General features: G+C 38.2%; 2 long non-coding RNA genes across 2 annotated transcripts in view; both read right to left on the bottom strand.

Annotated features, from left to right (window-relative positions):
* Positions 1-27167, bottom strand: part of LOC308056846 — a 230431-nt gene that overhangs the window by 145119 nt on the left and 58145 nt on the right. The window lies entirely within an intron of this gene.
* LOC308056851 lies at positions 257-23006 on the bottom strand. Its single transcript, XR_013925001.1, has 2 exons — positions 20889-23006; positions 257-20834 (listed from the first exon to the last, which is right to left on the bottom strand). It is a non-coding gene; the product is annotated as an uncharacterized lncRNA (long non-coding RNA).

The raw sequence follows: 27167 nt of genomic DNA, 5'->3' as shown, positions 1-27167 counted from the left end.
TTGGTCCACTAAGTAAAACAGAGTTCCAAAAGACCAACAGAATACATATTACTTTATTACCATCAGCAACAGCTTCTCTTTCCCCATTTGATCTCTGCTCTATATTGCTCTGATAGAAATGAAAGAATTTTTATTAATTTACTGAATAGTTTTGTTGAATCTTTTTCCAGACCTCCTTTTGCCTGATAACCATCTTCTTTGATATTTTTTCCATTTTCTGTATTACATAGACCTATTCAGCACAACTTTTAAAATGTTCACGTAACTTAAAAATCTCTGATTGCAACTGCTATTCTCAGCTATAATTCTCATGTTATATCCTTGACAAATGTGAATAGTAACTGAACTGCTCTTTTACTTTCATGGTTTATTTCCAACAATTTTCCTTTTTCTATGGTGTTGTAGCAAAACTCTTATCTCTGTTTAAATTACAAAACTGATACACAACTGTAAATAAGAATCTTGTAACTCTAAAGTCCTGAACTTTCTTATTAACCCAGCATTTTAAAAAAACCCTCCATGTTGGGGAAAAACTTATGACAGCAGTGATGTTCTGGTTGTCTCAGTCAATTCAGATTAGTGGAGGAACTCTCTTACACATGGTGCTGATCCCAAGAAAAACTTTACTACTTCACTTGTGCAGCTGATTGTTCTTAATGTCTATAAAGTTAATAAGACACCTTTGTAGCACCACAGCAGAGCAAACCTACACTGCTGCTACTGAGCATGGTGATTTGTACTTATCCATTGCATACTAAATCACTGGATTCACTAGAGTAACTTGTTTCCTTAAAAATCAAGACCATACTACATACTCCTAACACCTAATGAGCTGGTAAGCAGCTGGGAGGAAAATAGGGTTCTTAAAACAAACTCACGGATGCTGACCATATGAAATAAAATGTTTTCTTCAAATATCACAATGTATGCAATATCACAAACAAGGCTAGTTTGTTCTTTCAAGGGAAGAACAAACCAGGTAAAGTGTAAATGTATACACATGAAGGGTCTTTTTTCACTGTAAATAAACAAACAAACAAACAAATATTTGAAAGCAGGACCAAACCATGCAAATTGACACAGAAGGCTATTAAATTCCTGATACTAGACTTTGCAAGATAAGTACTGCAGAGTGGTATCTGTTGTATGTGTATACATGGATTTCAGTCTCTTACATACATGTTATGGGGGATTTATGAAGAGATAATACCAGCCAAATGGTGATAACTTTTAAGAATCTTCTTAAAAAATAAGAAACCATTTTTTTTTTTAATTTGTATTTCCCCTATGACTAGAACAAAAATCAAGAATTACCAAACACAATGAGCTGTGTCCTTAAGAACCCATGAACAACTTCAGGCAGAGTGAAAACAAAATAGAGGCTTATACACTTCAGGAAAGCTAAGTTTTACTACTCAGAACTGATTTAAACTTGCTGCTTAACCCTGTAGATATATTTTAACTCATCATGTAAATAGAAATATAAGATTAATTATTCTGTGCATTTTACCTGTGGTTTACTTATCTGTTCTCAAATTTATCCTCTGTAAAATTTACCTAAAGAGTGAACAAATTATAATTTCCTGCTAGAAGTCATCTGGAGGTCAGAGCTAAATAAATCTTAAATACTGGATTTTGCACTTCTGGAAGTAGTTGACCTGAAAATAAAACTACTATAAGCAGCTTTCCTGGAGGACTATCAATTTGAATAATACATGAAAATTTCAATACCCAGTTTTTTTAAACAAATATTTAATTCGAAATTTTGTCCTGAAGCACTGCAGTGATTATCCCACAACTTCAATATCATTCAAAATATATCCCTAAGAATATATAGCCAGAGCATGTTTTAGATTCATGGTTTTATATTTGTTACACAAGATGATGATTAGAAATATACAGATATAAAGTATCTTAGCACTACCTAGCTAAATAAAGAGATATTACATGTGACTTTATATAACAGTGTAGAAACCTGAAGTATTTTAATATTAGCCTGTTTAAAGTGGCAGTACCAGCAATAGTCACATTTGACATACAGGACTTATAGCAAGTAAAAATGTGTTTGTTCACACAGATCTATGTCTCTGGGCATGTGTGTGTACAAATTTCTTTTCTCTATCCATCAGTGTAATTATATTACTGTAAAGACCTCAATGGCTGTGAAAGTGCTTCAAAGTATTTCTAACAGATACAGGCAAAACATTTCTTAGGTTCAGAAAGTCAGCACCTGAGCACACTCTAATTCCAGTACTATATATCATGACTAAGAGCCCTCTGATTTTCTTATTTATTCTTAATTAATAAAAAAAGGTACAAAAATATCTGATTGATGTCAACATATTCAATGCATAGCGTGAAATCAGGAAACTTCTCAATATAAATTAATTATATATTTTCATCTAAATACTAAAATAAGAAAAATAATGCAGAAGCCTATCCAGAATGCTACCCTTTAATTTTCATGTAAAATGAGTTTGGGGTATATTATTTCTAGAAAAGAGACTGACCTTTGGAAAATACAATCCATTAAACAGTAGAATAAACTACATAAGCCAAGAAATACTGTCAATAAAAAAATTATCTGGATTATAAGAAAGCTAATTAACCAAAATTATTCAGACTGAAACTGAACAAATCTAATAAGAAAAGCACAAAGTCACATGAGAATATTGAACACAGGAATTATAAAAAAAACACCTCCAGCTAAGCACTTCACCACAGGATACATTTATGGACTAAGAACACATTAACTGAAAATTATGTATAAGTTTATTATATTGCCAATTTTCACCATCTCCATTTGCGGCGATCCTCACTTAAAGTCAGTAAGCTATAAACAGGAAGCCTGAACAGGGTAACAAATGACCATAATCACAAATAAATGGAATTGATAAAATGCTGCTTCTGCCACTGTGTCACTGGGGAGAAACATAAAATGAAAATAAAACCAGAGGACAGAGGACAGTGTATTCTCTGACACTGAAATCAATCAAAGCCTGAAAATCATTCTGATGCACTGCGTTTTTTATAAACAACATATCCACACACTTCTCATACTACCTTTTCTTTTCTTTTTTTTTTTTCTTTTTATTTTTAGTATCAGAGATAAATGCCACTGATGCAAAAGATGATCTTTCTACTGAAAAAAAGTGGAGGAAATGGTCTAGAAGCAGCAATGGTCCATAACACCTGTGTTACCTGTTATAGCTTGTATTAACAGATAGGCAGGAACGAGAGGTCATTAGTACTTCTGTCCACAGCTCTTATGTATTCAGCTGTTGTACTAATATATGGGGACAAACGTTTAGCAGTCTCCGCTTCTTTATTAATGAAAGGCTCCATCCTCACAGGATGGTACATCTTCAGTTTCTACAGGGTAGAAAGCAAGCAAGAATCTGTGGTGCACTGCAAGGTGTGTTACTCCCTCTGTATCTCTGCAATATGCAGCAATGCAGTGCATCTGTTCCCAATGCCCCTTGACAGCCTGAACAAAAGATGCCTTTCCTTCTGTAGGTGGAAGAAACAGGAGCATCAGTAAAAACAGCCAGATGACAAACGAACAACGAAAAAGGAATGGTGAAAGAAAATGTGGATCTTTCTAATATACCTCTTGCCAAAAACCCAGGGAGTAGTTCAGAGTAATAACAGATTAGTTGGAAAACCAAAGCACTAATTAACATGAAGAATATATTGTGGAATTCAGTTTACTAGCAAGAAACAATATGTTATTTATTAAGGAAGTTTGGAGAGACAAAGAAATGTGCTACTGCAAATTGGAGGTAATTGTGAACTCAGGTGTCACACAAATCATTGCAAACTACAGCAGTCCATCTGCTTCGTGACATAAACCATGAGAAACCTTACAGAGTCTTATGAAGCATCTTGTTCTGGACTATAGCATAGATGAGGTGGAAAGAGACTCAATAACAAGACCAGAAACCCATACAAAGGCCAAATTAAGCAGGTCACCCTGATGCACAGGCAAAACCCATCAGAGAATAGCTCAAAAGCAAGTTCCTTACTAACAGCAATAGAAGACAGAAGAGGAGATGGATTGTTCAGAGGACAAGCACACCTGAATGGCCATGTCATCTTACCTGCAGCAGGGGGCTAGTGCTAAATGCTGTGTTGCTTGGGAGGAGAAGGAAAAGGGGTTTTCTAAGGTTGCAGGAGGGAATGGTTTATATATTGCATTGGGAGCTTGCTTGTATGTACATCGCCCTCTGCAGCTACAATATGCTTACTTACCAACGAAAACCTGCTATCATCTCACAGCATGAGACCTTATAGATTCCTGTCAACTTCTCTGATATCAGTATCCCCTTCAATACCTCACAAGAAATCACATGATCTTGTGATTGCTGTCCCAGAGAAATTCCACTTCTAAGATACAGGGAAATGATGTCTGTCACTTAATACATTTTATTGAATTTGGTTTTTAAAAGGAATATTAGCTGCATCTGTACTTCTAGAGAGAACTTCTCTCCAACTTTTGACAGTGTCTTACCTGCCAAAACTCAGACTTGAATTCCAAAGTGCCATCTTGAAAAAAAGGAGGAAACAGAAGCCTGGTCCACTAAAGTCTTCCACACCTAATCAATAGCAGCCCAATTTTTATGGTATAGATGCCAGAAAAATCATATGAAGATTAATTTATCTTTAATTCTTACTCAGTGAAAGAAAATTATTCTAGCCAGAAATCAAAGGAGAAACAACCTGTTGGGGGAGACAAATATAAAGTGTATAAACAGCCATATTGAGAAGAAACAAGACTTGGATTAAAATGACTGCACCCAAGTGCCTTTCATGGCAGCCTACTCATTTTAACACTGCTTTGGGCTAACCCCAGCAGCACCGCACACCTAGCAGGGAACTGCTCGCTCACTACCCTCAGAGACTGAGGCAGAGAGGCAGAGAGGACTGGAAGAGTAAAACTGAAAAAAACTTGTGGGCTGAGATACAGTTTAATAAGCAAAGCAAAAGCCGCACACCCAAGCAAAGCAGAGCAAGGAATCCATTCACCACTCCCCACGGGCAGGCAGGTGTTCGGCCATCCCCAGGGAAGCCGGGCTTCATCACGCATAACGGTTACTTGGGAAGACAAACTCTAACACTGAACGTCCTCACCTTCCTTCTTCTGCCCCCAGCTTATATATCAGCATGACATCATATGGTATGGAGTATCCCTTTGGCTAGTTTGGGTCACCTGCCCTGGCCGTGTCCCCTCCCCATTTCCCATGCCCCTCCAGCCCTCTCGCTGGCAGGGCCCAGGGAACTCAAAAGTCCTTGACTTAGTGTAAACATCACCCAGCAACAACCAGAAACATCCGTGTGCTGTCAGCATTGTTCTCACATCATAGCCAAACCACTGCACTGTACTAGCTACTAAGAAGAAAATTAACTCTATCCCAGCTGAAACCAGGACACTCACTTTCAATATTTTCAGGTATTTACAAAAGAATAGTATACATGCTTTACACACTGACCTCCACAAACACCCAGAGTAGCTAAGACATAACTGTCTATTTTTTCTGTGGATTGTCTATATGCATAGAAGGAAAATGTGGCCCATTAGTCAACATGACAAGAAATTGGCTTTGATTACAGAATCATAACATAGTTTAAAGGAACTAATATCCCTCTCCAAAAAAAAAATGATTGAAAACTAATGCAAGCATGGTCATTCTTTTGGTAATACAGGAAATGATTCCTCTGAAAAGTAGGAGGTTTACAGTTATAGATCTGACCTGTCAGCCTCCTCATAGAACTCAGTTTTCCTCTAACTCACCACCTGTGCAAATTTCCATAGATTACTCTTGCACAGAAGGTGTAGAAAGCAGATATCAAGACTATGATGCCGAAATTATTCATACGAATCCCTGAGGTATGACTGACCACTGCTAATTCACACAGTGAAAGTTCAAAAAACAATGACCTCAAAAAGTTAGGTCTGTATCTTTCGTGGCTCCTTATTCTGTGTGCTATCTTTTAATTAAAGAAAAAAAATATAAGGAGATAATAGACCCAAATATAAATCAATATTTGTGAAGCTCTCTCCTTCATAATTAAGACAACTTAGAAGGAATAAGCCATAACCTGAACGGTCCCAAAACATCTAAACAATACAACAGAACCAAGGGTTCATGCACATACTTCCCTTTTAGCTGTGGGACCCCAGGTATCTAAATAAAGATCCTGGAAATGTCTGGTCTTAAGAAAGAAAAGTCCGAGACTTGGTTGTCGTTTTGATTAGTAGTGAGCCTTGCTCATGAAGAAGTTATTTTTTCAGGAGACTGGAAGTACCTTGTGGGCTCAGATACTGAATTACTCAAAATACTCACTAATTTTCCAGATTATAAATGTGTGAATTATTTTGATAAAAGACAAAACATTTGATCGTGCTGACCTGAATTCTCTTCTCCTGTGCTGAGTGACTTAAATTACAAATGCTAAAGGTAGTTGATGGTAGAGTCTAGTTATCAAAACCAGCTACAAGGTTTTGATTGTCAAGAATGTAAGTATTCTAACTTTTCACTGGTTTTTTTTTTGAATCCCAGACCATTACAGACTTCATTAATAAGCTTTTACCACATATATCCTGGAAATTAGGAAAAATATACACTATACTTAGTTCAAATTCTTTGGCTGCTATAGAAGTTCCCCAGAAACTAATATGTGCTACACCACAGAAAGAACATGACCACACAGGATCAGCCTTCATTCTCCATTTGTGTAGCAAAGAAGCAGGTGAGTTTATTGACCCATAAGAAACCTTATCCTCCTGAGCTCTGTGTGAAGGGTAGAGAGTAAGTCTGTAGCTGTGTAATTAACTTACAATTATGTAGGCAATAAAGGCATAATTTAAGGTTATTAATATGTTAAAATTTGTAAGGAATTTTCTGGCATTTAATTAACATTTGCCAAGACAGTCTACAGAAAATTAAATATCAATTAATAAAAATACTGACATTTAGTTAGATACTCTATTAGTTGTCACAATTATTAACTCGATATTGCTAGCTTTTTAAAATCCAATTAAGAGCCTAAATATTCGTTACAATTTTTATGTGTGGAAAATCTAATTATATTTGTGTCCTATAATTTTACTAGATTATGCATCATCTTTTCTATTAAAGATTCCACATCATCTTCCTATTAAGTCTCTTTTAACTGTCAATTGATGCTTAATTGACATCATTATCATAAAACCACAGACATTTCTTCCTTTCATGAACAGACAAACTATTGGATCTATTGTTTTCTCCATTTACTGAATGTGAACATCACAGCTTGCTGACTATGCTCTGTCTGAGACCTCCTTTTTACTAACATCTCCCTGTGGACCTAATTCATAAATGGTTTGAAGGCAAAGTCTGCATTTCAGAACCAAATAACTGAGTGCAGGTGAAGACCATGATCTGAAGAACAACCCCAAGCTAGAACTGGTGCAATCTTTCTAAACTAGAGAGACACTGCTGCATTTCATAAATATCTGCAGAAGGTTTGGCCCAGAATTTCCTTTCACAGAAGACTGAAACAGAATCCTCGTATAAAATTATACAAAACTTACTAATCACTTCCTTGATTATTCATCTCACCCAATTTCCCCTGTACCTCCTTTTTCTGTTTGCTATTATTTTTTATTTTCTCTTCTCTTGCCCTGCCCCTTGTCCTGGGGTTACTGCTGCTCAAGTTTCTTTTCTTATATTTCTTTTTTTTCCCATTAACTTCAGCTCTGAGCAAGTTCAGAGGTTCCTCTGGAAGAAGCTGACTTTCCCCAGAGATATTAAAGCCCTGTGTGCTCCCCAGGTTTCTTTGAAGGTATACTACAGGTAAACATATACAAGACCAGCACAGATCTGGCAAAATTAACTCGCTTTTTTGTCTCATTAGTACGCTAATTGTAGAGGCAAAAGAAGGGCAGTTTTCCCTTCCATTCCCGACATGCAGGGACCCTTGCTTTGGAACAAGTAATTAAGTTACTATGTTTAATGACAGCAATGTGAGTTGGTGGTAGTTTGGCTTTGATAGGTTTTAGCTATGTGTGTTTGTCTTGCACCATGTGCAGACACAAAAAAAAGAAAAATAGGGATAAGATGGCTCTCTACTCTTACTGGGAAGCAATATGGTCCTTCAACACAGCAATCCCAGAAGGAGGGATAGCCAGGAAGCTACTATACTGCATCAGTTCCTGGCTACGGGGTCACTATGCAACAATTGCAAAAGCTGTTTGGTACAAGAAGCTTGTTGACATGGTAGCATTTGCTTTTACTTACTCTCCGAGGTGTGCTATATTCAAACACAGGGTAAGAAGTGGAAAAGTTCAGGACTTTAAAGTCACATCTTTCTTTTTTCTTGAAATTTACTCAGTGTTTTCATCTGGTGAAGAGATAATTGGGGGGGGGGGGGGGGGGGGGGCACCGGGAAAGTGGTGCATTCCTCTTCCATTTCTATCCTGTGCCATTGTGCATGACCACTGGTGCAGCTGCTGAGTTTTGTTGCAGGAATGACTGTACTCAAAGGTGTGCATTAGGATTGCTTACCAATACTCCTTTACACCAGACATATTCTTTACAGTTCACTTCTAATGAGATGGGAAAGCACGAACACAGAACCTGCATTTTTGAAGTGTGGAGATCTCTTGGGATGAAAGCCATTATCCTAACATGGTCTGCCACTATTCTTTAGATTTGGCCACAGGAGTAGCTGCTACCATGTTAACATACACACACAAAAAAAGACTGAAGCAAGCAATTCTAAGATATTACAGAGCTTCAGTTGAAGTCACATCCAAGTTATTTCCTAAGCTAGTCACAAGTAACAGTTCTTACATTAGTTGATCTGTCCTTATCTTTGACCTTAATCTACTCTCATTCCTGTTTTCCTATATGTGATAAGAACTTAAACCATGAATGAAACTTAAATCATTTACAAATGCTTGACATCTATGTCATTATAAATTAAACTGTAGCTTAAAGCTTGACATATTCCCAAACTTCCAATAGCAGCTATATTGCATTAGTAGCTCAATATTTGGTAACGAGACTGGTAAGAATCAACCTAACCTTGGCGTGAGGTGTGAGACAATACTCAGCATCTTCTTGCTTAGGTGCTTAGATTGTATAGCCACATTGCCACTATCCTGCATCCCAGTGCTGCAATCTGTAAATTGTCTTCCTAAAGTAGAAAGAGCTTTGAGCATCAGTAATTTTTAAAGAATGTGATGAATCATGTAACATGCAGTAAGTCATTATCCAAAAAGTAAGTCAATAACCAGCTAGAAAGCTTTAAAGCCTTGTTTTTCTTCAGTAGGTTTGCCTAACCAAGCCTTTAACATGCAGGAAATGGGCAAAAAACCTACAAACTTATCAAAGGGAAGAAGATACAAGAATATGACAAACAAATCCCTCCAGATAATTCCAGGGGTAATATCCCTGTATTTTTAATTAGAAAAATAATGTAGAAACTGAACATAATAGTAATAAAAAAGCACTTAAATTAGACCTATATTCCCCCACCCCCAATTATTAGAGAAGTTAATATATATCTTGGGGCTTTGCCATACATGACATTTTTGTAATAGAAGGAGAAATTAACGTCATGTATAAATAAGGAAACAAAGAACTAATTTCTTCTCTTGGATAATGTCTATAACCATCTTTGGGATATATAAACAGAAAGAAAGAAAATAGGTTTATTACACTTTGCTGCTGCCTATGTATCAAACCAAAGAAAACAAAGAACTCACCTTTATCAGACATGGATTTCTTGGGAGCTTTTCTGTCACATAAAGATAAAAGTCATAATTGTTACCTTTAGCTTAGATCCATCAGTCAGTCTGTAGTTTCACATATCTGCTGCACTAAGAAACTGAAACCTCAGTTTTCACTCAAACAATTTGGTTTTCATTGTAGGGAGGAGGAGTAAGTATAGCAGTGCTTTTTAAATAGATACTCATTTTATTCTTTATAATTTTATCAGCCTGAAATGGCCTCTGGCAGCTGCCCTCACAGACAGGAACAGGCACAGTTCTCAGCAGACTGGACGTTCACAAGCTATAAATGAGCAGCTACCTTACCTCTTGATTTCAAAGCTGCATATTAGTAATATACTCATCAATTTATATTTTCAAGTTGTTGTGATCATTGCAGAAATCATGGCATTAGTTGCATCTGCAGCACCTCTGAAAGCATTTCAGCTTTACAATGGCTTTGCAGCACAGAAATTATAATCATCCATCACCCACCACTTGTATTTCCTTTAGCTGATTATATTACTAAACAAATCCTGTGCATACAGACCTTACGAAGGTAAGTAATAGAAGTGTTAAAACCATCTAGAAAATATCTTTTAAAGTCATCTCCTCCCTTTTTTTCAGAACCTAAGCCTAAACTGCTGAAGTTATTTGAAGGTCTTTCCCTTACTGTTCTCAATGGGCTTTTCTTTCTTTCTTTCTGTCTGTCTTTCTGTCTTTCTTTCTTTCTTTCTTCCTTTCTTTCTTTCCTCCTTTCTTTCTTTCTTCCTTCCTTCCTTTCTTTCTTTCTCTCTCTCTCTCTTTCTCTCTCTTTCTTTCTCTCCCTCTCTCCTTCTTTCTTTCTCTCTTTTTTTTTTTTTTTTTATTTTATTTCTCCTCTCCATTCTCTACAAAGGGTAAATCAGTGGTGTGCTTAATACATATTTGTGTAGATCTGGAGGCATGCAACTGAGCCTTCTTACTGATGCTTGGTAGAAACTGTCACTGTTATTGCATTCTTGTTTATCTGGGTGGGGAAATAAAAGACAGTGAGATACAAATTCCCATTGCGTAAAATATCTGTCTTTTAACAATATTTATCTGGTCTATCTTGTCTGGAATATGTGTGTAAAGTACAGCCAGAGTCATGTACCCCTAGTAGAAAGGAAGCCTGCAGTCCTGCCTACAGTCAATAACTATCAATATGTTGCTAGAATGACTTGATTTCACCTGTCCAGACCTTTTGATCAATAAGAACACTTATAAATGCTGCCAGGCAGCAATTTCTGATTCATTTGCTCTGTCAGCAGGGGTGGATGAATAAATTGTGTGAGACAAGTCACCTTCTCTTATATCCTTGCTCAGACAAAATCACCACATTGAGCAGAAAAGCAATTTCAAAATATTTTTCACTGGTGTTTTTTTTTTTAAATGAAAGGATTAATTTTACTTAAGGAACATTCATACAAAATCGCAATGATATGAAATACATGAAAGTGATAAGGGCAACCAGGATGGAAGGAAAAAACCAAAAGACACAAAGGTCTGTTGGACCCTGCACTCTGTGAATTATGGTCTCCTATATGTATACTCTGGCAGTTCTTTGGGGCATTATACTAAATTCATTTGGCTGCCAGCTGACACTGTCCTACTGTTTATACTAAACCATTTTGTTGTCTGTGTTTATGTTCTTTTGAGACTGTGGGCCAAGACCTATGACATCTGAAGTGTCTTTGCAACAGCACTGTGGAAAGGAGACATTGTTCACATGAAAAAAGTGCATCTAAATCTAGGGAAGACAACTAAATGTCTGATTCTCCATGTAGATTTATTTCATTACTTCTCATTCACACATTCAAACATTTCCAACTCGTATCCAAACTAGCAGCTTTAATCAGTAAGATTCTAACAATCCCAGGACCTTCAACAAGAGAGGAGTGCAAAAGACAGCACTGAATGGTTAAAATAAATTTGAGATTTTTGTGATAGTGTTGCCTATCACAATGTAAACATGCAACAGAGTCTGACACTTTTATTGATGAGAAAGTCAATAATTATTTTTATTTCTGTTATTATTTATTGCAAAATACCATCACATGGCCATGTCTTATTGTGCTGTGCAAATGTATAATCACAGAGAGTACAGGCTCTGATCCAAAATGCTTACAGTCTAATTTATGTGTTCAGTTAAATCTTTCTGATGTATTCTATTTGAGTGCTATGATTTACACTAAACAACTGTAAATAGGAATATATGATTGCTGTGCATAATGAATATAATAACTTGCTGAAATCAAAATGTAGCTAAGGAATGTGAAATTCTTCTGCTTCTCTTCAGGCATAAAATATTGAAAAGAAGTATATTTCACCCCTATTTTATTTGAAAAGACAAAATCCAAATGTTTCCAAGAGTGTAGATGTTGCATGAAATAATTAAAGTGAAAAATGGCATAAATCAAAGACAAGTGAAATTAATGGAAATTACTTCGATTCCTTCCATAGGTTTTGGATTTTACCTCAAAGAAATTAATTCCATTTGAGGATATTTCTAGAAAATAAAGGTTTATTAGGGAGCATGACAGCTGGGCAGAGAGATTCTGATAAATTTTGCTCTATGACTAGAAAGATTTGGAGGATTGAAATGAGATTCTTTTCTATACTGCTAAATCACAGACGTGGTAGAAAAAAGTAGGGACTGTGTAAGGGCTGGCTAAGAGACTGACTAAATTTCATAGACTTTAACTGCCCTCCAGACATGTGGTAATTTCAACATCATAATTCTTGGAAGAAAATTGCAAACAACTGGACTGCCTTCTAGGATCACATAGCATATGCAGCTTGATCTAATGAGTGAACTCAGAGCCCCATACACACATAGCCAAACAAATAAAAAATAACATATATGTGTGTGGCTAAATATGTATAAGTATATGTGTATACACTTCTGCAGGGTTAATGAACAGTATCGTACAAAGATACAAAACTCACTGTCTAAAAAGTGTCTAAAGAAATCACCCGTGCATTTTGGTGTTGTTAATAAAGCACTGAATTTTTTAATACTCAAGAAGAAATGTTTCTGTGGAAATGCTTTTCAGAGGAAATTTATTGTGTTTGACCACAGCTGTAAATTTTCTCCTCCAATACTATAAATTTCCTCTAAATGTTTAATGGTTTATAACTGTAATTATTCTTGTGTGCCAACATTAAACTTTTAAAAGTTTAATTTGGAGACTATTCAGAGAAACTCATCTTTTTTACAGCCTCATAAATAGTTCTTTGATGAAATGAACAGAGGCTCAGTGTCTGCCCAAGGTGAATACAAATGACACTATGTAGTATCTCACTTGCAGAAAGAGAGCAAATGCTTTGATATCTCAAGTGATCAGCTAATACTAAGCACAACAGTGGTGAAAAGTGATACATGGCTAGATGGGTAAATATGGTACATTCAAGCTTCATCACCATTCACTAGGAAAGACTTCAGCTAGAGAGTCCAAGGACAGAAAAGAAAAAAAGGGCAATACCCCCAAAACTGAGATCCTGCATCACAGAATAAACAAAGAATGCCATGACAGAAGCTGGGCTCCAGAAGTGGCAAATGCTTTTTGTCTAGCTGATTTGAATTATGCATAAGAAAAAACACACAATTAGAAAACATACAGTGTAGCAAGCAACTTCATATGGTCTGATGTTATACCTCATTTTAGAAAACATCAGGAAGATATTGCAGTTAACAAGTCCTAAAACAAAGAGGGTGGAGAAATGCAAGGGCAAAGGCAAATGTAATCGGAACCTGCTTTTTCCTTTCAGCAAAGTTGCTTTAGGATCTCTGTCTGAACCTCGTTCCCCCCACAAGGCCTGATACTGACCCTTAACCACTGCCCAAGGAAGGTTTTAGTACTTGAAAGAGCCAGTACAGAATTATCAGGGTGGCAGAGAAGACAGCCACCTTCTCTCCTTGACATTACTACTGAGCAATGTGTACATACTTCAGGACATGAAATACTGTAGTGAAACTCACACTGTTTACAAAGCAGGAGTTTCTAATCTCAAAGAAATTTGGATAATTTTATATAGGTTTAGCAGTTAAACAGGTGGATTATTTCTATTGCATTTATATATATATATATATATATACATGTTTCCATAATTCCTAAATGGCCATATTGTGCTAAGTGTTGAACATGACAATTACTTCTCAGAAAGCATTCATCACCTAAAAATATTGAAGGAATAGAGGAGGAAATTAATAAAACTCCATTTGTTTAGAATTCACTAAGGTACACAGTAGGTTATATTATTTCTGTTATTAATATACTACCAAATTTCAGATGCAGTGGGTATCAGAAACCTTGAAAAGCAGATCCAAAATTCACTGACCTTGTGTTTTAGTCTAAATGTTAAAAGCTCTGAAGTGACCAAAAGCATATTTTCTGAGGGCATGTAGGACTGTCTGTGGTGTGTGATCTCCTTCTTAAAATCAAGACACAGCAGAAAAACTTGGGTCTAGGTATTAGCATCTTGCATTTGATAAAGGTTGGTGAAGATTTTAGCCTGGGTAATGTATTTAGTTACCTAAACCTCTCCTTTTTACATTTTACCCGTGGTTATTATGTACAAATAATCTCTTTAAATATTTTCTTACAAATATTCTCCCTGCAGTCTGTTGTAAGTTGGAGGGCAGACAGGTGTGAGAGCAGATGAAGTAGGTGACTTCTACCATAACTGAAAGTGAGGGCAGTAAAAAAAAAAACAACAACTTGTAAGTGCAAAGCATTTATTAGTTCTTTTTTATTAGGCATCTGAAAGTTCCCAATGAAAAACATTTTTTAAAATATTTTTTCTTTGTTCAAAAAGAGGTCAATGGCAGTGCAAAAAGCTGTACAGAACCAGAAGTAACATCAAATTCCAGTTCCTTCATCAAACTCCAACCGATATAATGTATCTGCAAATTGACAGACGGACACCACTACATCAGTTTTGTACAGTTAATTTGAGTCAAAACATCTGAATCATGTGATGAGTTTGGCTCATAGTTTCACTCACTCAAAATATTTACAAGAAAAAAAAAATAACAAGGACTTAAACCAGTCCACTAACATGCCCTGTTACCTTTTCAGGATGGTTACAAGAGGTAAGAGAGGGACACCGGTAACTGAAGAGGCAGAATGTATACTCTTTGACAACCATTCCCAGTATGCTGCACAAGTATATCTGCTGGTGTCACAGTACTTCAGAAACAACTCTGAAAACACGGCTGAAACTGTTGGGTTATAAATTCTACTGTGATTCACAGTTTCTTGTCTGGAAAAAACAGGAGAGAAAATACCTTCCACTGAAAGACATCCTTGTCGCACCTTAAACTCCTGTTATTTCATAATCACTTTGAACATTCAAAGGACTTCCAGCTGTCAGCTATGGAAACAAAATAAAGCACACAGTAATTTTTGTTCAGTGTGAGGGCTGATGGGGCATCCTGTGGGATTCAGCAAGCCATGGAAGTGAGGCATACAATAATAGACAACAGTGATTCAAAAAAGGAATGGAGACCACAACCTCTGTAAATGAGTATTTCCTTTAAAGAGTGGCCTTGTTTCCTGGTTTCATCTGGGGTAGGGTTAATTTTCTTCTTAGTAGCTGGTGCAGTGCTGGGTTTTGTCTCTGGCGTGAGAACAATGCTGACAGCACACTGATGGTTTGAGTTGTTGCTGGGTGACGTTTCTACTAAGTCAAGGACTTTTCGGTTCCTTGGGCCCTGCCAGCAAGAGGGCTGGAGGGGCACAGGAAACTGGGAGGGGATGCAGCCAGGGCTGGTGACCTGAACTAGACAAAGAGGTATTCCATACCATGGGACATCATGCTTGGTATATAAATGGGTGAGTGGGGGGATTTAGCCAGGGCAGAGGATCATTGCTCGGGGACTGGCTAGGCATTGGCCAGTGGGTGGTGAGCAGTTGTACTGTGCATCACTTGTTTTCCTTTCTTCCTTTTCCTTTGGAATTTATCCTTTTCCCTACTTTTTCATTACAACTGTTGTTGTTGTTATTATTATTGTTATTGTTGTTGTTCTTACCTTTTTTTTATTCTGTTTAAATTATTAAGTTGTTCTTATTTCAACCCTCCAAGTGAAGGCAAACTGTGGCCTGCACTCCACAGCCAAAGGGATCGAGAAAAACGCGTTTGCAATATCAATAGTGGCATACCACTTGGCTGCCTTTGATTCCAGTTCATATTGAAGTTCTAACACATCTGGTATGGTAACATTTAACGGTGGCATGACTTCATTCAGCCACGATAGTCCACTGTTAGCCTCCATTCTCCATTAGACTTTTGCACTGGCCATATGGGGCTGTCAAAGGGTGAATGGGTCTTGCTGGTCACTCCTTGATTCTCTAGTTGGCGAATCAGCTCCTGGATAGGAGTCAGGGAGTCTCAGTTGGTGCAGTATTGCTGCCGATTCACCATGCTAGTAGAAATTGGCATCTGCTGCTCCTCAACTTTCAGTAACCCCACCACAAATGGGACTTCTGAAAGGCCAGGCAAAGCAGAATGCTGCTTAGTTTCCTCTGTTTCCAGGGCAGCTATACCAAAAGCCCACTGATACCCTTTCAGATCCTTGAAATACCCTCTCCTAAGATAGTCTATGCCAAGGATATATAGAGTAAAAGTTCTGGGCCAGTCACAATGGGATGTTTTTGCCACTCATTCCCAGTCAAGCTTGTTTCAGCAGCCAATACAGTTAGCTGTTGCGATCCCCCTGTCACTCCAGAAATACTAATTGGTTCTGCCCCTTCACAGCTTGTTGGCACTAAGGTACGCTGTGCACCTGTATCTACTAGAGCTTTATACTCCTGTGTGTCCGGTGTGCCTGGCCATCAGATCCACACAGATCAATAAACTCTGTTATCCCTGGCCTCCATCTACTGGAGGCAGGGTCCCTCTAATCCTGATCTAGGGACTCCACACTAGGATAGCTAGTGGTGCAAAACAGATGTAGCGTGGAGTCATTCTGCTCATTTATGTCTTGCCAGAATGGGTTAGAATTCCTTTTCACAGGATCAAAAGTAAAGTCAGCCCTATCACTGTCTGGAAAATGGTCCTCTGGAGACTGGAGCAACAACCTTCCCGGAAGACTCCTCATTTGTGATTGGTTTTCCTTGTAGTTCATGCACTTGTGCCTCCAGAACTGAGGTCAGTTTTCTATCCCACCTCCTCATGTCCTCTCCATGGTCTTGCAGATAAAACCACAGAGTACCTCATGGAGTGTATTTTCTATATTCTCCCCTCAAAACAGAAGGGTGTCTATGGTTGATAGCTGAGATGTGACCCTGTATTGGTGGAGAGTAGCACATATTCTTGTCAAGCTGCTAACCAGTCTCTCTGCAGCTGAGGTGATGGTGGTAGAGACACTATCTTCACAGTCTCGGAGCTGATGAATCGCTTCATCCACAGTTGGTGGTGCAGTGTCTGACCAACCCATTACTGCCAATGAGTTGGCATATGCTGATGGTGCAGTCTGTACCAATTTCTGCCACATCAGTCATGTGCATAGGACTTCATCAGGAACTATGGGTGACTGTGGATCATTCAGTTTATCATATCTCGTTTATAACTAATTCCCTCAAGTACTGAATACCCTTCTTTACTGCAGTCCACTTGGCTGGAAGACATGCAATACCCTCCTTGTAGGGGTACTTTCCTTCATGCTTGACAGAAGTTGCTTCAGAGGCTGATTATTTGCACTCCTTTTCCAATTGCCCTATCAATGTCCCTTTCTCTAGCAAGTGATGCCAGCTGGTTGGCTTCCCTACCCTCCAAATCTATACTATGAGCCCCATTATCCCAGCATCGAAGCAACCAGGTGGCAATGTGTTCACCTGGCTGACAGGCATAATCTTTCTGCATATCCTGCAGTTTATTCAGAGATAGGGGTCGGGAGGTTACCTCTTGTTCACGTTCTTCATCTTGTTCCTGTGATGGGCCTGCTCCTTCATCCTCCTTTACCAAACAAGCTGCTTTCCACTTCCATTTCATTTTTTCTACAGGGGCCACTAACACTGACACCAGTCGGTCTGTGTCACTTGTTTCAGGGGCCAAAGTAGCTGGAATGCCTGCCACAGGGGCTAGAGTAACTGGAGTGCTGGCTGCGGGGGCTGGAGTGGCTGCAGCAGCTGGAGCAGGGGCTGGAGCAGCCACAGCACCTGCCACAGGAGCTGGAGCAACTGCGGATGTACTAATTAAATTGTTCTTATCTCAGCCCTGGAGTTTTACATTCTTTTCAGATTCTCCTCCCCACCCCTCCAGGTGGGGGGAGGGGTGAGCAAGCCACTGCATGGTTACTGGCTGGGGTTAAACCATGACACCTTGACACATCAATAGTGTCTTTTTGTGTGATAAATTTGGCAGGTAAAGAAATCAGAAAGAACAAGAGAGCGGGAAGAAAAAAAGACAGAGTGTTTAGATGAAAGATTCTCTGTAAGTGCAAAGTATTTTCAATTAATATATTTTTCATTATTTATCCTAGGAATGAGCAGCAGTAAAAAAGACTTGAATAAGAAAGGATATACAGGCACAACTTGTTTATTCCCTAAAAATACCTAAGTAAATCCAAAGCTCCATAATTCCTGTTAATCTTAACCCTTTAGCTCCATCAAAACAGGAACTATGTGGAGTTGCCACCATTCCATCTGGAACAGCTTATTGTTTGTGGAATCCCTCCTTTTTCATATTTTTGGTACCTTACTAACAGTGCCCATCTAAGGCTGCATTTCCAGCCTAATCTCTACTACACTGTAGGTGAAGGCCTTTTAGTTAATGTGCTTGTCTCTTAGCAAGACCAAGAGTACCTTCAGCAAAATAAATGAGCAAAGAGGGAAGAAAGGGAAAAATTGTCTTTACATGATTGCATGCTTACTTTCCTTCCCCCAGGAGGAACGCCGACTGTTGTATTCACATAGCCTATACTCTCATTCACAGAGAAGTTAACATAAAAAGCTGTTTAATAACGAAAAACAAACAAAAATTTTCTAAAATGTATGAATAGGAAAGCCTGGCCTATCATAGGTAAATTAATCATGTGTGTATGTTCAATCTGTATGGAACTGATTTCTATGTTAGAAGAGGTTTTTGCAACTCTAATAACAATTAACAAACCCTGTTACTCTGCAATAACGATGCTCACAGCCTATCATTCTGTATGATTCTATTAAAACCTGCTCTTAAAGCACAAAAAGACAGGAGGTCTCAGCAGTTACCTCTTTGGAGCCACTAAATCTAACAATGCCATCTCTAAAGTAGAACAAAAAACAATAAACAGAAAATCCTTACACCCACTGTGTTGGGCTCCCACACTGACAGAATAAAATGAAAAGCAATACAGCACAACATCATAAACGAGAACAACGAAATTCCATCCACAAAGCAGCTTAATACTAAGAAATATGATTCAAAGGTGGAGATGTCCATGTACAAGAATGAATGCTTAGACAGAAAAACAGATGTCTCAGGAGACTGGCTTGGCTAGCATGGAATTTGTGACGGAGTTCCAACACAAAAAGGCAGCATACGGGGGGTGCAAGCAGGGAAAGGATACAAGGGAAGAGTTTAGAAACATTGCCCAGGCATGCAAAGATGGTATGAGGAGAGCTAAAGCTCGAACAGAGCCAAGACTGGTGGGATAAGTCAAAGACAACAAAAAGGGCTTCTACCTCCACGTTGGTAGCAAAAGGCAAAACAGAATGCGGACTGTTGCTGAATATGGCAGGTGACAGTGACAGCACAGATCAAGCTGAGATGCTTTATGCTTTCTGTGCCTTAAACTTGACCGAGCAAGGTCTCCTATAGCTCTATGCTTAGGATCTTGGTCCGAGGAAGAGAACAACTAGCAATGGATGCAGGCTGAGCCTGGGATGACTTGCATGAGTCTGACTCATACAAATTCATAGGAACAGATAGTCTGAATCCAAGGGTGCCAAGTGAGCTGTAAAATGCATTCACCAGGCCCACAACCCTGAAGAGCAGTGAAGGTCTGTGACAACACAAGGAAAGAAAATATTGCAGCTTTAATCAAAAAGGTAACAGGATGAGGCTGTTCAGCTTCACATCAAAGAGTAACAAAATGATGGAGTGAGTCCTCTTCTAGCACATATCTCAGCAGTTGAAGGAGAAGGTGATGGGAAAAAGTGAGCATAGATTTACTCAGAGTACAAACTACATCACTCGTCTGGTTGCTTTCTGTGATAAAATGACTGGATTTGTGGACAAGTGGAGAACAGGGGACATAATTTACTTTGACTTCAGCAAGGCTTCCAGCACTGTCCCTCAATGTTCTTGAAGCCAAGCTGGATGTTAGGGTCTGGGTGGGTGCTCTACCAGGGCAGTAAATATCTGACTGGGTGGTTGGGCTCAGAGGTTGAATCTGCTTGTAGACTTGTGCCCCATGGGGTCCCACAATATCTGCCCTGGGGATTGTCCTGTTTAACATCTCTGTTATGACCTGGGAAGGTGACTCTGTCAGGTTTTCCTGGTGACACCAAACTGGGGACACTGTTGATATGCACAAGGGCAGGGCAGCAGTCCAGAGGGATCTGGACTAGTGGAAGGAGAGGAAAAGGCCCCTGTGCACTTGGGGCAGGAGCACTGTGCAACCCTGCCCCAGGCAGGCAGCCCTAGCAGCAATGCTGGTGGGGTGGGGGGCAGTCCTGGGCAGAATGTCCTGGGTCCTTGTGGACAGCAACCTGCGCAGTGTCAAAGGTGCTGGAGATAAGGGAAAGCTTTTTTTGCCATGACAGCAAGGTAGCGAGGATGAGCCCAAGGAAGTAGTGCTGTCTCCCTCCTTGGAGGGGTTACAACCCCACAGCACAATGCCATGAGCAACCTGGTCTGACTTCATGCCTGAGCCTGCTCTAGGCAGGGAGTGAGGCTGGAGACTTCCTTGCTGGCCTGAATTGTCTAACGATGCTCTAAACTTATTTAAAAAAAAAAAAATCATAATAAAAGTGAAAGCTGTATTTTAAAACTGTTTATTTATATTAAAGTCAAAGACTACTCTTAATTGGCTAATCGTAATGAAGTTTAAAGGAACTTAAATACATGCATTCTGTCTTTGCTGATCTGAAACATCAATCTCTTGGTGGAGATAAGACAAAGAAACATTCATTATGCAGTTCTATATCTATTTACCCCTCAATTATGTGTCTAAAATCCCACCCATCCTTTTAGCCAAATCAAAACATTTTCCCTCCTTTCTCTCTCTGTCCTTCTGGCCCTTTTCATCTATCTTCCTACATCATTTAATACATACCTATCTCTGTCCCTCAAACCTGATTATCAGAGATTTTTTGAAAGCCTTCTTTATAGTCCTGCATTCTAGAAAGGTTTTTAGCATGTCTGCCTACCTTATTATCTCTCCTTTCATCTCTTCAGAATACCTGTATTTTCCCACTTTCCAATATGATAATTTATTTCTTATTCCTACTGCCGTGATTTTTTTACATGTCACTTACTCAACACATTTGTTGAGTTTGTGTAAAAATGTATTTATGAAATAAAGGTACATTGTACAATATCACTTACTCAATTTAAAAAAAAAATAATCTTAGATTGTGGATCATAAATATATGGCTTCCTTAGATATAACTTCTGTGTGGTTTGATAATATCCAGAAGGTGCTGTAGAGGGAGCCTATTTTTAAACACACAACATGCCTTACAACATAAAGAAGAGAGTGCAAAAGCGGTATTGTTTTAGACCAAAAACATTGCCCATAGTACATTGTTTAGGTAGTCCAAAATACTGTAGTGGTTGGAATTCCATTTTTAAAAGTGAGGGTTTCCATCGTTGTTCTTCCATTTTGCTACAATAAACACACTTAAAAAGAAAATAGAGGCAGAAGCATCTACTGATAAACTATACAGCCTGCCTAAGCAATACCTTGTTGTACACCCCATGGAAGATTGTCTACAGTGAAGATATGAGTAAATATGCAGTCACACTGTTTTGAAGAAACAAAGAATACCACATAACTGCAGTTGCACTTTGGGAAAATTAGCAGCTTTATTGTCTTAGGGGAGGGGGGTGGGCATGCAAATGTCCCATGCATGGATGGAGATGTAACACAAGGCTTTAACTGTATTGCTGCCTCTCATCTTGTAATGATGGCACCATGCATTAGCGTATCAGTACCACAGTGGATCACTAACTTCCTAAAGCTAGCAGGCAGGGTAACTATCCTGACTAAGATCAGCCTTACCTCCAAAGCCTAGTGTTATTACACTATTTGCCCCACTGGGTTAATTTTCCTGTTACTACTGTTTTCACTAAAGTAAGGGAATATTACAACTAGAAGTGCTTGTAAATCTGGAATTAATGGTACCTTCCACTCCTCTGATAATCCTGCTGTTCTTACCCACTGTAGGAGACATAGAACAGTGTGTAATCTTATGTACCATATGTTATGAAACACTAAGGCAGTTTACACATGGCAAGAAGTGCTCCTCACCATATGAAATTTCGCAATGCTGTGCTGAGCGGAATAGAGGCTGGGTTTTCTTGAATGTACCTGAAACTGATCTGTTCTCTTCTGACCGCAATGGAACCCCAGATATTAGAGAAAAAAAAAAACCCTCTGAGCTTGTCACCAGATTCAACACTTCTCTTACTCTAGAGGTTTAATATGTATTAATTGATTTTATGGTACGTGTCGATAAAGAAAGACACACCTACCAGTGTTGGTTAGTGCAAATCCAAGCTTTGACCGTGCACAACATGCCATGCTTATGGTTGCTGTTTTGGAATGTAGCTCAAAAAATGTTATCTAAAACGTGGGATAATTTACACCATAAATACACAGATGACAGCACTGCTAATTCCTACAGAGGAATTCTAATGCCAGGGTATCTTTCTTTCTTAACTGGCTGGAGGTGTTTTTGCGTGTTTCTCTTTCTGCCCCTAGCCTTGCAGGGGACGAAAGTGATTGCTTTGATAGTATTCAGTGGCCTAAAGTATCCTGAAGATGTTGTAAGCTTGTAGAAGTTGAAGAACGATTGAGCATGCTCTGGCACACCACGATATATGGTTTAGGGTACCCATGCAGGCCTAAATCCACATAATAATAATTCTGGGTACTCCAACATTTGAGAAGTTGTCCCTTGCCTTGTAGAGGACAGTGCAAGTTGTGTAGCTGCAGGGAAAATTTTTTCTGCTCTTAAAAGCCCAAATGGGAAATCTTTGGCAACTCTCTTCGGGTAATATTGCTTCCTAGGATTTAACACTTTAGAAAGGTGGAGGAGAGATAAGGTCAACACCTATGCAGAGTCAGCTGTTAGGCTGGGCTGGAGCTTTGTACGTTAAAGGGATAGAATAGTATGTATGTCGACACCTGCAGGAAGCAGTCTGTGAGAGAGGTTGCTCAGCCAGAGACTGATTCACTAGCCCAGTCTTCAGTATTGTGCCTCTCTTCCCCAACCTTTATAGTAATAAATGGACATGTATGAGGCAGTTGTAAGAATGGGAGGCCAGCGAGTACTTCATTAGGGTGTGTGCTTCTGTGCTATGCATTTCTGGCTACAATGCATTCTGCAGGGATTGGTTTTTATTTAAGCAATTCATCCACATTTTAACAAAGCTACATAGGAGCCACACAGTTAAGACTCTGTTCTTTCAAAAATTTAAAGGTCATCCACTTCCACATAGCAGACATGAGACTACAAGGCTGTTGATCTGTGTGCACTTCCTATTCAAGTGTGATTGAATGGGCTGTAACATCAACTCAGGTGAAGCAGTCTTGGGGTTTTTTTAATGAGGGCAGTAGTGTAAAAGTTAAGTTTCTGCTCTGTGCCAGACAACTCAGCATAAGACTTTGGAAGAGTCATTTGGGAAAAGTCATCTCCAGAAAAGATCAAAATTTATCCAAAGATGGGGCAGTTCAGTATGTCATTTAATTGCTCTGAATATCAATATCACTATCAATTTCTCTTCTTCCAAACTTTTTCTTAAGATTGTTTTCTGCTAGACCTGAATAACAGCAGATTGGCAGACATCTAAGCTGGGGGACTGAGACAGAGGATTTTTCCTTATTTTCTTGTTTAAGTAAGTACATATATGATGTGATCTCACTACATGTTCCTACTTCACCACCCCTTCCCCTTCTGTTGCTTTTTATCCCTACTTTTGGTACTTTGATTTAAATTAAGTGGCAATACCAAAAGTTTATGTGTGCATGGGAAGAGATCTTTCTAAGGGTTTTGGTATAACAGTCCTTGACCTGTCAAATCCAAGAAGACTTAGGTATCTCGTTGGCTTTGTGAAACTTGCCCCAATTTTCCAAAGATTTCCAGACCCCAATGTTTTTATATATGTATGATAAGATGTGTGTATATATGTTCATATATCCAACTAAACCCTGTTGGGTTTACTGATCACTCCTGTAAACACAAAGACAATAACACAAAAGGGACATTGACTGACACATTCTAGCAGTGCAGGCTATGTTTGAGACAGGGTGAAAATAAGACAAAAAATATTCTGAATTACACAGTTACCATTAAGTGACCATATTTTGCATTAATTAGGGCACTTCACAGTGGATTCTGAAATTTAACATGACTGGAGTTTACATGTCAACTCAGAACTATTCATTTAAATTGTCAAAATTTTTGGTTAAACAAGAGCTTATCTTAGTGCACTTTTAATCAAGGACCTTTAAGCAAAATATTTGTCTATTTCTTTTCTTAGAAAGCACCAAGATTCATGTGCTTATCTTTCCCTCTCTCCCCAATTTCCTTCCTGCTTTCTCTCTCACCCCCTTGTGTTTCATTCTTTTCTTCATTTTCAAGTAGTTTAAAACAGCTGAGGCTTGAAACACCTTGAAGTATTAATTTACAACTCACTATTTATATTATCAATGAATCAGAACTAGCAGTAAGAAAAGAAAATTTCAATTTAATGACTTATAATCTTACATTTATATATATATATAATCTTATATTGTTCTTGGGAGGAGTCAAAACATATATTCAGCAATGTGATCACACTGCTGAATATCTGATGTTCTGACATTGAAATGCCAGGTAAAGATAATATGGCTAGTACAAAGAAATATATTAAGAGCATATCTAAGCAAAGATGTCATATTTCTTGAAACATTGAAACTTTTAAGTAACATTTTCAATGTTGCTTTAAGAAATAGAAGATGAAAACTGTAATGTAAAATTTATTTAAATTTTATATTTTTCTAATTAAATATACAACTAATATAAACTCTATTCCCTTAATAACTTCAATTAAAAAAAAATAAGTGGAGGAAAAAAGCATTCTTTTCCCAGAAAAATATTTTCAAACCTTATAATCATATATGATCATAAACTACACAGTTCCAGTAGGCTTGCAAATTCCAGTGGGGCTCACACCTTAACTAAGAGGAAAATTTGCTAAGTCAATCCTTAGTTTTCATTAAAAGTATGTGGTTCATAAAGAGTTTAGTACAATCAGGACTTGAGAATTTTACTGAGGTCATCTCAAGAAGGAAGAGCAAAGGATGAAAATTTCAGATGCTAAGGTCCAGGGATGGTATGTAACTCTCTGTTATATTAGACAGGCCTTTTATATGATACCAGTTGAATCTTGCTGCAGCTGTAAAGTTATATCAATATTAACATGAAAAATATAGTACATGTATGCCATATCGTTGGGATTCAATATAAAAATATCCAAATACACATGCTAAATCAAATAGCAAGTACAGTAGTTATTACATGAGTCCCAAAGTCAGTAATCATTCTAGACGTTTTAACAAAACCATGGTCTTCAACAAAAACAAAAGAGATGGGGAAACATCCTTCCTCCATTCTGAAGTCATATTCTGTATTAGTGCAGCATTGCTAATAACTCCATCACAACATAGACCACATACTGTAAGGGGAGCTAATGTAGTTCTGCTCCTGATAAAATGGACATCAGAAATTATTGTTTCCTTCACAGGAGGTGATTTTGCACTGCTGGCTGTGGCTGTACATTTGGCATTTCAGAATATAAATGACCTTCAAAGAACTCCATGTTTCTTTCAGACTGTTCTGAATAAATCTACTTATAGCAATTTACTTAAGTTTTCGAAATCCACAGTTTAGTGGTAAGTGGTTTTAAGGTTGTCCAAGTGAGTTCTTTCAACAAATGTTAAACAAAAGTTAAACAAGACTGGACCTAGTGTACTGACACCTAAGGAACACCATTCAGTAAACTTCCTTCTCCTGTTTGACTTTTGCCAGAACCTCATTGCTCATCCTTACAGGTCTCCTGTCCCCTTTGCTTGATTTCTTACTCATAGCGATGCACTGATTTTGAGCTTGGAGGAAGAGATGCTTGAAAATTAGCCAGCTTTCTTGGTCCCCCTGACCTCCTAGAGTCCTAACCCATGGGGATTCCTCCAAGCAGATCCTTGAAGAGGCCAGAATTAGCTCTCCTGAAATCCAGGGTTGCAATCCTGCTTATCGCCCCAGTTCCTCCAGGCAGAATCCTGAACTCCACCAACTCTTGGTTACTGCAGCCAAGGATGCCCCCCAACCTCCACATCCCCAGCCAGCCCTTCTTTGTGAGTACAAGGTCCAAATGCTCATATATACTGTGCTTTTGCATTACCATTTCGTTTAACAGAAAAAATGAGGCCTGGAATTTTAAAATCCATTTTAGGGACTTGGGCACTTAAGAATTTTTAGACTTATTAGAAAACAAGTCTTCAATCAGACATCCAGGTCTTGGAAAGTTGCTTTTTTTTTTTGACTCTTAGTTTCAGAGAAGCATTTTACAAAATAAGAAAAAGTTATCTCTTATTTTGGTGGTTTTCTTTCATTAAAAGGCTAATCAGAAAAATTCCAATATGTCAGAAACCAGAAATTTCCAACAAAATTCAAGCCCAGACTGCAGCACACAAAACAAGACTTTGGTTCTGGTTGTGTTCTCTATAGCTCAGATTCAGCAAATTCCAAAATCCTCTGTTTAAATGCCTTTGCAACATAATTTTAGTGCAGTTCAGTATGATGTTAGATGTTTTGCTGCATCATGGATTACTAGAGCTGGAAAAATTACCCAAGTAAAATTCCTTGTTATTATGACCGGCAGATTCTGGCAAAAGAAGCCCTAATTCATGAAATATAAAAGTAATTCACCTAGCCATTGGGTTCTGCATTGGTAATGTTTTATAACTTTCTTCCATTCTCTGTAACTTTTCATTAGAAATATAGAAATATTACTAAACATTGTTATATGAAAGTTTCTGAAAAATAGGGCATAAGTTTTAATACATATTCATATTTTTTCAGTCTTTGAACGTCAGGTTTTATATTAGCAATGGATTTCAGTAAGAATGATGAAATTTTAACATCCCTTTCATTCTGATAACTTTAATAAAGTGTTACAGAATAATGTAGTGAAGTTTTTT

The sequence above is a fragment of the Falco punctatus genome (assembly GCF_963210335.1).
Source record: "Falco punctatus genome assembly, chromosome: Z".
Lineage (NCBI taxonomy): Eukaryota > Metazoa > Chordata > Aves > Falconiformes > Falconidae > Falco > Falco punctatus.
This window is presented reverse-complemented; position numbering and strand designations above follow the sequence as displayed.